This window comes from Stomoxys calcitrans, chromosome 3 (assembly GCF_963082655.1).
Source record: "Stomoxys calcitrans chromosome 3, idStoCalc2.1, whole genome shotgun sequence".
NCBI classification, from domain to species: Eukaryota; Metazoa; Arthropoda; class Insecta; order Diptera; family Muscidae; genus Stomoxys; species Stomoxys calcitrans.
Window position 1 is genome coordinate 91310853 of NC_081554.1, and position 12270 is coordinate 91323122.

Below are 12270 nucleotides of genomic sequence, written 5' to 3' on the forward strand. Positions count from 1 at the left end.
CTAGAAACTTCTTAAGTTTTAAAATTCAAAAATGTTTAAATTGGTAAGAAAAATTCGATTCTATAGGACTCTAAGGATATAATCTTAAACCCTTTTGCAGTTGTTTGTCCTTTTAGCCGCCTTATTGTCTGTGGCCGTAGCTATTCCTTCGCCCATTCCCGGGCCTGCTCCTTCACCAAGGGCTGCACCTGAACCTCGTCCAGCTCCCCAGTACTATGGATCCCCATACACTTATGGCGGTTACTATGGATCTCCATATGCATACTATGGCTAGAATTGAATCAGGATTACTTTGTGATTCACATTTTTTGTATACTTTGCTTTGGTACTTACATGCATCATTTAAATTAAACAAGTAACTGTAATAAAAACGAAGAAAGTAAAAATAGTGATTAACAAGTAAAAACGTTCGGCCGGTTCAAATCTTGGGAGCCCACCACCATGGATTCTGCTAAGGGAGCTATATCAGGTTCTTGACCGATTTAGACCGCAATTAAAACAGTTGTTGGGAATCATAACAGAACAAAATGTTCAAAATTTCTGCCCAATCGCTTAAAAATTGCGGTTTCCGGGGGTTCAAGAAGTTAAATCGGGAGATCGGTTTATATAGGAGCTATATCATGTTCTTGACCGATTTAGACGATACTTAGCACAGTTGCTGGAAGTCATAACAGAACATTACGTGCAAAATTTCACCCAAATCAGACAAAAATTGCAGCTTCCAGGGGCTCAAGAAGTCAAATCGGGAGATCGGTGTATATAGGAGCTATATCATGTTCTAGACCGATTTAGACGATACTTGGCACAGTTGTTGAAAGTCATAACAGAACACTACATGCACAATTTCAGACCAATAGGATGAAAATTGAGGCTTCCATGGGCTCCAGACAATCAATTCGGGAGATCGTTTATATGGGAGCTATATCATGTTCTTGACCTATTTAGACCGTGCTTAACACAGTTGTTGGAAATCATAACAGAACACAATGTTCAAAATTTCTGCCAAATCGGATAAAAATTGAGGCTTCCAGGTGCTCAAGAATCAAATCGGAAGATCGGTTTATATGGGAGTTGTTTGAAGTCATGACAGAACACTACGTGCAAAATTTCAGCCAAAATCGGATGAAAATTAAGGCTTCCAACGGCGCAAGATGTAAAATCAGGAGATTGGTTTATATGGGAGCTGTATTCAAATCTAAACTGGGATGGCCCATTTGCAATCCCCAACGTCCTACATCAAAATTTCAAGCATTCGAATTTACGTATTCGACCGCTATCGTGATTTCGACAAACGGACGGACGGCGGACCCTCCCTCTTATCCTAATTTTCAGAAACGATAGATCTCGGAGATGGGTGGTGCGATTTAAGCGAAATTTTGTGTTCTCTCTTATAGTAACCTAAAAACAATAATTTGGTATCCACATTTTGGATGGGGTACCTAGGGGGGCCGCCCCACCGTAAAAACTACCCAATACCCAAAACTACAATATATATATATATATATATATATATATATATATATATATATATATATATATATATATATATATATATATATATATATATATATATATATATATGTATATTTATATATGACCATATAGACCAATAACGACAAAATGGCACTCAAATGAAAGGTATTTAAGATTAGGAAACGTATCTGATATCCAATTGTCGGATCAAGTGTTTGGGAGACCACCACAACCCCAAAGCACCCATAAATCTGACATATTTACCCACCGTGACAATATGGGGCTCAAAATAAAGGTATTTACGAGTAGAATACGAATTTGATATCAAAATGTGGGACCACGTTTCTGGCGGCTCACCCCTTTCCCAATACACCCCACAAACATGACTTATTTACTGACCATGGCAATATGGGGCTTAAATAAAAGCTATTTGAGTGTAGAATACAATTCTGATATCCAAATGTGGGACCAAGTATTTGGAAGGCCGTCCCTCCCCAAAAACATCCCCCAAAGAGGACAAATTTACGACCATAGCAATAGGGGGCTCAAATGAAGGTCTTTGGAAGTAAAGCACGAATTTGATATCAATATTCGGGAAAAGTGTCTATGGGGCCACCTCACCCCCACAACACCACCCAAATAGTAAGTATTTTCTGACTATTGCAATATGAGGCTCAAACAAGAGGGTTTTTAAAGTGGAACAAGAATCCGATATATATTTTCAAAGCCAAGTCACTGAGTAGCCGCCCCATTCCCCAATCCGGTCATATTTGCCGACTATAGAAAAATGAGGCTCAAATGAAAGATATTTGGGAGTAGACCATGAATCTGATATCAATATTAGGGACCAACTGTCTAGGGGAGGTCCCACCACCATAACAATTTAGGTCTTCAAGGCAGTGGAGCTCGATATTCATAGTTCTTATGGCCCATATCACAAACCGGACATATTTGCTGGCTTTCGCAATTGGGGATTAAATTAAAGGTATTTGAGATAAGAAAACGAATTTGATATCCAATTTTGAAGCCAATGGCAATATGGGGTTCAAATAAATGATATATAAATATATGTGAATAGAGCACGATCCTGATATATTTTCAGGGCTTAGTGTTTGGGGGGCCACCCCACTCCCCAAAACAGCCCTAAATTGGGCATATTTACCGACCATGTCAATGTGGGGCTTAAATGAAAGGTATTAGGTGCAGAGCAAGAATTCATACCCATTTTCGGCACCATTTTTCTGGGGGTCTACCCCTTTCCCTAAATATCCCTAAGAACAGCAATGTTTTGCTGACCATCGCAATATGGGGCTCAAATAATGGTATTTGGGAGTAGAATACGAATTTAATATCCAAATGTAGTACCAAGTATTTCGGGCATCACCCCTTCCCCGAAACATCTTCCATAGGGTAAACATTTTTCGACCTTGCCAATATATGGCTCAAAAATGAGAGGTATTTGACATTAGAAAACGAATTTGATAACCAATATTGGGGCCATGTGTTTGGGGGACGCCTCCTCCTGTAAACTCCCCTTAAACCAATGGCAATATGGGGTTTGAACATAATTGGAGAAAAATTTCCAACCATAGCAATATGGGGCTCAAATGAAATGTAATTGGGAGTAGAGCACGAAATTCGTACCCACTTTCGGGGCCATGTTTCTGGGTTTCACACTACCCCCTTAAACCACCAACCACCACCCTGGGGTCCTTTCCAGTATCCATATAGAAGTCTTTTAAGAATGGGGTTTGGGCGACCACCTCACTCCCCAAAACATCCCTTAATCGGAAATATTTACCCACCATATCAATGTGGGGCTCAAATGAAATGTATTGGGGAGTAGAGAACGAAATTGATACCCACTTTCAGGACCAATTTTCTGGGTGTCTACCCTTTCCCCAAAAAAAACCCCACAAACAGCAATTATATACTGACCATCGCAATATGGAGATCAAATAAAGGTATTTGGGAGTATAATACAAATCTGATATCCAAAAGTGGGACCATGTATTTGGGGCACCGCCCCTTCCCCCAAAACACCCCCCAAATAGTAAAAATTTACCGACCGTGGTAATATGTGGCTCAAATGAAATGAATTTGATAAAGAATTTTGGGGCAAAGTGTTTTGAGTTCAAACCGCATCAAAATTAGACAAATATTGTTCATGATATAAGAAAAACAAATAAAAAGGCATTAAGTTCGGCCGGGCCCAACTTTGGATACTCACCACCTAGGGTGTATATGTAACACACCCAAGCAGCTATACCGATATGTGTCCGATGAGGAGCAAATTCGCTACGGACATTGAATGGTCTAATATATACAAGTCACTGCTCAATTTTGGTTCAATATTGGTGTTATTGGTAGCTATATTCAAATATAGACCGATCTGAACCATATGGGACACGGATGTCGAAAAGTCTAACATTAGTCACTGTGTCAAATTTCAGCGAAATCTGATAACAAATGCGCTTTTTATGAAGCCACTATCCTAAATCGAGAAATCGATCTATATGCCAGCTATATTCATACCTAGACCGTCTTCCGGAAGGATATCGAGGTGTCTAACACCACTCACTGTCCCAAATTTCAGCGAAAACGAACAAAATATGAGCCTTTTATGGGGCCAAGACTTTAAATCGAGAGATCGGACTTTATGACAGCTATATCCAAATCTGGACCGATCTGGGCCAAATTGAAGAAGGACCTGGCCTCACACAACTCACAGTCTCAAATTTCAGCAAAATCGGCTTTATGTAACACACCCAAGCAGCTATACCGATATGTGTCCGATGAGGAGCAAATTCGGTACGGACATTGAATGGTCTAATAAATACAAGTCACTGTTCAATTTTGGTTCAATATTGGTGTTATTGGTAGCTATATTCAAATATAGACCGATCTGAACCATATGGGACACGGATGTCGAAAAGTCTAACATTAGTCACTGTGTCAAATTTCAGCGAAATCTGATAACAAATGCGCTTTTTATGAAGCCACTATCCTAAATCGAGAAATCGATCTATATGCCAGATATATTCATACCTAGACCGTCTTCCGGAAGGATATCGAGGTGTCTAACACCACTCACTGTCCCAAATTTCAGCGAAAACGAACAAAATATGAGCCTTTTATGGGGCCAAGACTTTAAATCGAGAGATCGGACTTTATGACAGCTATATCCAAATCTGGACCGATCTGGGCCAAATGGAAGAAGGACCTGGCCTCACACAACTCACAGTCTCAAATTTCAGCAAAATCGGCTTTATGGGCCTAAAATCTTAAATCGGCAGATCGGTCAATATGAGGCCTTTATGAAGATATAGTCCATTTTCGAACCTAACCTGTCTATGGACAAAAAAGAATATGTACAAAGTATCAGCTCAGTATCTCTATTTTTAAAGATTGTGGAGTGATTTTAACAAACTGACGAAGAGACATGGCTAGATCATCTTATATTTTTACGACGATCAAGAATATATATACTTTATAGGATCGGAAATGGATATTCCGATGTGTTGCAAACGAAATGAAAAAATGAATATACCCCCATCCTTCGGTGGTGGGTATAAAAAAAATAAATAAAACAAGTAAAAGCGTGCTAAGTTCGGCCGGGCCAAATCTTGGCAACCCACCACCATGGATTCTGCTAAAAATGTGTACAAAATAAATTTAGTTGAAGGGCATTATTTTATTCTACATACCAAACTTCTGTCAAACCAGTAAAAATTAAAGCTTCTAGGAACCGAACAAGGATGATCGAGAGAACGGGTTATATGGGAGCCACATCAGGTTATAGTCTTAATTGGACCGTACTAGGCACAGTTGTTGGAAGTCGTAACAGAACACCGCATGCAAAATTTCAGCCAAATCGGACCAAAATTGCGGCTTGTAAGCGCTCAAGAAGTCAAATCGGGAGATCAGTTTACATGGGATATCAGATTATAGACCGATTCGGACCGTATTTGGCTATATTTAAATCTGAACCGATATGACCCATTTGTAATCCCCATCGACCTACATTAAAATTAAGTATCTGTGCAAAATTTCAAGCGGCTCGCTTTACGCGTTCAACCTCTATCGTGATTTCGACAGACGGACGGACGGACGGACATGGCTAGATCGACACAGAACAAGACGATCAAGAATATGTATACTTTATGGGGTCTTAGACGAATATTTCGAGGTGTTACAAATGGAATGACTACATTAGTATACCCCCATCCTATAGTGGTGGGTATAAAAATGCGAAAATCGAACATGTGTAGCTCACGAAATATGAAAATAACGGTAAGTATTTGATTAGACCTCGTAGTTCAATCTTTTTAACAGTATATAATGTATGTCTTTTTGGATCTCTGTGCGTTTCTTGGATCGTGGATCTCGCCAAGCTCTTTCTCCAGAGTCCCAAATCAAGCAAATCGATTCAGTACAGTTTGACACCCTGTATCTCTCCCTGTATTAAAGATACTTTTTCGATACAGCCTATGTCCACCTCTACAAATGTCTGGAACATTTTCGAACAATTTTGTCGCTATTTGGCCCACTGGGTGTTGTACCTCTTGCCTTCTTTTGGGGAGAGAATGTTCCATTTACTGAAAGCGCAAAATACCTCAGTGTTTTGCAAGACAGTGAACTTCAAATCCAACGTTTTGGAAAGGGCAAGAAACAAAACTTGCCCCCTATACATCTGCATGAGGGCCATTGGCATCAGTTGCAGTTTAAACCTCATGTCGTGCACTGGCTGTCTTTTGCAGTTGTTGGATCTATAATGCTATATTGTGTCGTGGTCTACGGGGAAGTTCACCCTCTGTCCAATACTCAGCCGGATTCAAAGCATGGTTTGTTTGTGCATCACAGCCGCCCTAATGACGACACCATCGGATGTAGCGAATTAAATGCTACACTATAAAATTTCTGAGGAACATATTTCTGAATTCAAAAACGCATTTTACTATCAAAGATCCTTCAACGAGATGGCTGAATAGTTCAAAAATCACCTGTTCTAATTGTCGAGCCATTGTCCCTGAGAATTGTAGAGCATACGAGCTTGAGAGACTAGGATCTACCTTATACACTCCAGAGGAACTGGAATCTGTGGGTATGCCTCTAGCAACACGTAGACTAAGTCTTCAGAATCTGGCCCTAAAGGCAACGAATAACAGATGGTCACAAAGTATGGGTTGGGAATATTTTATGACGGTCAATTTAGACTGGGCAGACAGAGACCTGTGATGGGAAAACATGCTGATAGATTGAAAATGCAAATAATGCCTTCTGCAGAAGTTGTGAGGACGTCGAGGAAAAGAAGACAATAGAATATCTGCTGTGTGGTCCCGCACTGACACGCAAAAGGAGCTCCACTTCAGGTTCTCATTTTTTTAGGGACTTATCCGAATTTGCGGATGTGAAACTTTGCAAATTGTTGGCCTTTTCAAAGCCATCTGGTTGGTTCAACGGTAGAACTAGGGGCATTTTCCTTCTGCTGTTTCAGCTGTATCACAATGTAAAAACATATCTAAGTGAATAGGATGAGTCAAAGTACCACTTTAACCTAAACTTTCTGAAGGTCTTAACGGATACCACCCATATTATTTTAGACAAAATTGTTACTAACTTACAGAGCGGCAAAACGTGCCTCCTGGAAGCTTTTCTGCGAATAGGTCGATAGCATTAATGACGCCGCCAAGATAAAAAAGTTTTTCTCAAAAACCCATGTCCAAACTGAAACTTTAGTAGACGATATGGGAGTGAGAGCAGTGACAACGGAGAACATGTTGAGGCTTTTGATGAAAACCCATTTTCCACAGGATACGACGGGACTCACGGAGACACCGGAATCTTGGAATACTGACGTTGATCGAAGGTTTATAATAACGGAATTTATGGTGAAGGAATCCTTGAGCAGCTTCAAACCATTTAAGTCACCCGGACTTGATGGGATATTTCCGGCTTTACTATAGAAAGAGGCAGACTATCTGGGGCCTCGTTTGGCCAATATTTATAAGACTTTCATGTACTCCTAGGACTTTCATGTACTCCGAAAGCCTGGCAGGAGGCTTTATACCTAAGGCCTACAGACCCATAAGCCTTACATCCTTTCTACTCAAAACCATGGAACGTATTGTGGACAACATGATTAAGAGTATGACATCCAACGAACTGTTCAAACACAAACAGCATGCCTATGTCAAGGGAAGGTCGGTGGAGACTGCCCTGCACGAGGTTGTGCATAAAATAGAAGAATGCTTCGATGCCAAAACATACACACTGGCGGTATGCATTGACATCGAAGGGGCTTTTAACAATGTGCGGAGCGACACACTGATCCAATCTTTAGACCAGTACCGGGTGGACCCGGTCCTTAAAGACAGGATAAACCATATGCTAAGGAACAGGTGGGTAAATTGTTTGTCGCATTGCGTAAATATAAGGGAGAAAGTGGCACAGGGGGGCATTTTATCGCCACTCCTATGGGTGACCACCATAAATGACCTATTACGGATGCTGACTGAGGAGGGATTTGACGATGCTATAATACTTTTGAGAGATAAGGATCCGAACGAGCTATGCAGAAGGGCCGAAAGGGTCTTGCATATGGCATATGACTGGGCTAGACCTAGAGGTCTCAATGTTAACCCAGAGAAGACTGAAATATGCCTGTTCACGAGGAAGACGAAGGTGGGCGAATTTAACGCACCACGTTTCCCCAATAAGACGATTTCGATATCTGACAAGGTCAAATACTTAGGTGTGATCTTGAACAGAAAACTGAATTGGAAGTGCCACATTCAGGAGCGTACTGAGAAGGCTCACAGATGTTGGGCACTATGTAGACGGGCCATAGGCTCGAAATGGGGCCTGAATCCTAGGAAAGTCCACTGGATCTACAGGAGCGTGATTAAACCAATACTTACTTACGCCTCAGTAGTTTGGTGGACTGCTATGGAGAAAAAATGCAACATAAGGACCATACAACAGGTTCAGAGAACATGTCGTCTAGGCATAGGCGGAGCGATGAGGACCATGCCCGCTAGGGCACTGCAGACTATTCTAGATATCCGACCCATTGGCATACAGATTAAGTGTGATGCAGCCACTATGGCTATGAGTCTTAAGGCTATGGGAGAATGGATTGAGGATGGGAGCAGCTCATACCATCGCGGTATAATCGAGGCGTCGATAGGAAACCTGGAAGGTTGACGGAACCCTCGTATTGTCATCTGGAAGATTATGTCACACGGATGGATCAAAGCTAGAGGACAGAGTAGGCCTGGGGGTTTACGTTGAGAACCCAGGGACTGAGATCTGTTTAAGACTGCCTGACCATAATACGGTCCTGCAGGTGGAGATCCGGGTGATCACGGAATGCTTGAAGTGGTGTGGTTCTAACGCGAGGACGTCGAGTTTGAACATCTTTACCGACAGTAAAATTGCCATAAGGGCAATAACAACCAGGGCGGTAAGTTCACGAACAGTCTTGCAGTGTAAGAAGGAGATTAACGCCTTCTCTGAGGATGGGGAAATTCGCATCGTTTGGGTGCCTGGCCATAACGGAGTAAGGGTAAATGAAAGGGCAGACGATTTGGCTGTGAAGGCCAGAGGACTGCCGTCAATAAACTTGGTTAACCCGAAACCTTTCGTGTCGACGCAGTCCTAGTTAAGGGAGTGGGCGACGCGTATAACAGATACCGGTACTTTGGTGGAGACACAATACCAGACAAGAAACAACTTAGGGGAGACGTATTAAAAAAAAATTAAGGATTTTGTAAGTAGCACGTAATTCCTAACTTAACATTTTCTTTTTAGAGGTTACTTTATAGTTTGTAGAGCGCACAACAATCCGATTACTGGCTTAGGTGTATGTCCATAGTGGCATGGGGCGGATTATTATCTGCACCCTCTTTTCAACCTAACCTAACCTAACCTAGGTTGCCAACTATCATCATAATCGCTTTTCGCTTATAAGTCGAATCTTAGCCAATAGCTTTTTGTTTAACTCGGCTTTGCTCAAATACAGTCTTACTTGTGCTCTATGCATTGGTGTTGTATGGAAATAATATGGCGCACTAGCTTATGTTGCAAAATTGTTTATTAATTGTAGAACAGTGGAAATTATCTCATAAAAAATGTATGTATGTAAGTGTCAGATTGTACTGCTTCAAATGTATCCAGTGTCTGCATAATCCATATTCGTATCCTGTCAAAATGCACACCCTAATATTTCCATAGTAAATTCAAGGGCTGCTTGTGGTTTGAAACTGAAGATCCCCTTTGTGAATGAAGTCATCTATCCATAGTAGGCGTAAGGAGAACCATAATAACCACTATAGGCGTAGGGAGATCCATAATAGAACTGTGGAGCTGGACGGGGTTCGGGAGCAGCTCTGGGAAGGGGTGCTGGCAATGGACCAGGTACGGGTGAAGGGTTGGCCATGGTAACAGCGAACAGGGCGGCGATTAGGACAAACAACTGCAATATGAAGAAAATATGAAACCATTTAATCACCATACGATTGCTTTAGAAAAGGACTTATGTCTAAGAGATAGATAGGGATATATTCGACTATTTTTAATTTCACTCACAAATTTGAACATTTTTGCAGGAATTTATAAAATCACTGTTTGCGATTGAGTTGTTTATAGCTTTGCAAGTGAATTGCTTTCAATGATTCTCCCTACCTGGACTCCAAGTATTTATAGCCAACATAGTGGAATAGAAAAATGCATTTAATTTTGGAAACATTCCTTAAAAAAACTATAAGCACCATATGAATATTTTATTGTCTGCTTTTTTCGATCGATGTTCTAGAATTCTTTCCTTATCATTGCATTTCTGAATAGTTTCGGCTTTTGATGCTCTCACGTTTGCTTGGGTGATTCAAGTTGGTCTTTTGTTTGGGGAAGTGTGTTTTGAATAGCAAATTTGGCATAGATAAGAAACAACTTATGCGAAAACTCCGTAAAAGTGTGTAAGAAGATACGCAACGAAAGTGAATTATTTGTTGATATGACGGCAATTGATGTGGGTGCTCAAAACCGTTTTGTATTGAGAAGAAGTTTATTTTGTAAAGGGTGATTTTTTAGCTATTATATTTTTGGCAACACTGGTTTAAACAGCTCACACACGTTTCTTGTTTCACTTTCAAACATTTTCAGTTTGATCTAAAATTTAACCATAAATCGTCTTACAAACGAACAATGCTTGCAAATTATTGAATTTTATTATCAAAATGCGCGCTCTGTTAAGAAAACTCATCGCGCGCTTCTTCCATTCTCATCGAGGCTCATTTTTGGCTCAATGGGAACGCAAATACGAAGAATTGTCGAGTTTGGAGTGAAGATCAGCCAGAAGCATTGCAAGAGCTACCAATTCATCCAGAAAAAGTCACAGTTTGGTGCGGTTTATAGGCTGGTGGCATCATTGGACCGTACTTCGTCAAAGATGATGCCAATCATAACGCAACTGAATGGTGAGAGCTACCATGAGATGATATCCAACTTTTTTTGCCCAAAATGCAAAAGCTTGGTTTCTATGACATGTGGTTTCAACAAGATGCCACACATCACGCGTAACAATGGACTTATTGGGAGGCGAGTTCGGTGAATATTTTATTTCACGTTCGGGACCTATCAATTGGCCGCCTAGATCGTGCGATTTAACTCCTTTAGACTATTTTTTGTGGGGCTTTGCTAAAGCTCATTTCTATAAAGATAAACCCACATCAATTGACACATTGGAAGACAACATTGAATCATTTTTTGGTGAGATACCGACTGAAACGTTGGAAAGAGTTTGCCAATATTGGACTAAGTGGATGGACCATTTGAGGCGCAGTCTCGGTCAACATTTCCATGAAATAATCTTCAAATATTAAATTATATGCACCGTACTATCGATTCAAAAAAAGATTTAATGCATTTTTCTGGATTTTATGTGTTTTTCTACCCACTACCGAAGGATGGAGGTATATTATTGATTTTGTCATTCCGTTTGCAACACATCGAAATGACCATTTCCGACCCTATAAAGTATATATTCTTGATCAGTGTAAAAATCTAAGACGATCTAGCCATGTCCGTCCGTCTGTCTATTGAAATCACGCTACAGTTTTAAAAAATAGAGATATTGAGCAGAAACTTTGAACAAATAATTTTTTTGTCCATAAGCATGTTAAGATGGGCTATATCGGACTATATCTTGATATAGCCCCCATATAGACCGATCCGTCGATTTAGGGTCTTCGGCCCATAAAAGCCACATTTATTATCCGATTTTGCTGAAATTTGGGACAGTGAGTTGTGCCAAGCTCTTCGACATCCTTCTTTAATTTGGTCCAGATTGGTCTAGATTTGGATATAGCTGCCATATAGACTGATCCGTCGATGTGGGGTCTTAGACCCACAAAAACCACATTTATTATCCGATATTGCTGAAATTTGGGACAGTGAGTTGTGTTAGGCCCTTCGACATGTTTCTGCAATTTGGCCCAGATCGGTTCAGATTTGGATATTGCTGCCATACAGACCGATCTCTCGATTCTAGGTCTTGCGGTCTTAAAAGTCGCATTTACTGTCCGATTTCGCCAAAACTTGGGACAGTAAGATGTGTTAGGCCATTCTTCTCGACATTCTTCTTCATTTTGGCCTAGATCGATCCTGATTTGGATGTTTCTATCATATGGACCGATCTCTCGATTTAAGGTATTGGGCCCATACAAGGCGCATTTATAGTCCAATGTCGCCGAAATTTTTGGCAGTTAGTTATGTTAAGCTTGTCGACATACTTCTACA

General features: G+C 40.7%; 1 long non-coding RNA gene across 1 annotated transcript; it reads left to right on the forward strand.

The window, feature by feature from the left end:
- Nucleotides 1–410, forward strand: LOC131995541 (uncharacterized). The gene is made up of 2 exons (XR_009397495.1): nt 1–43; nt 101–410. It is a non-coding gene; the product is annotated as an uncharacterized LOC131995541 (long non-coding RNA).
- The last annotated feature ends 11860 nt before the right edge of the window (nt 411–12270 follow it).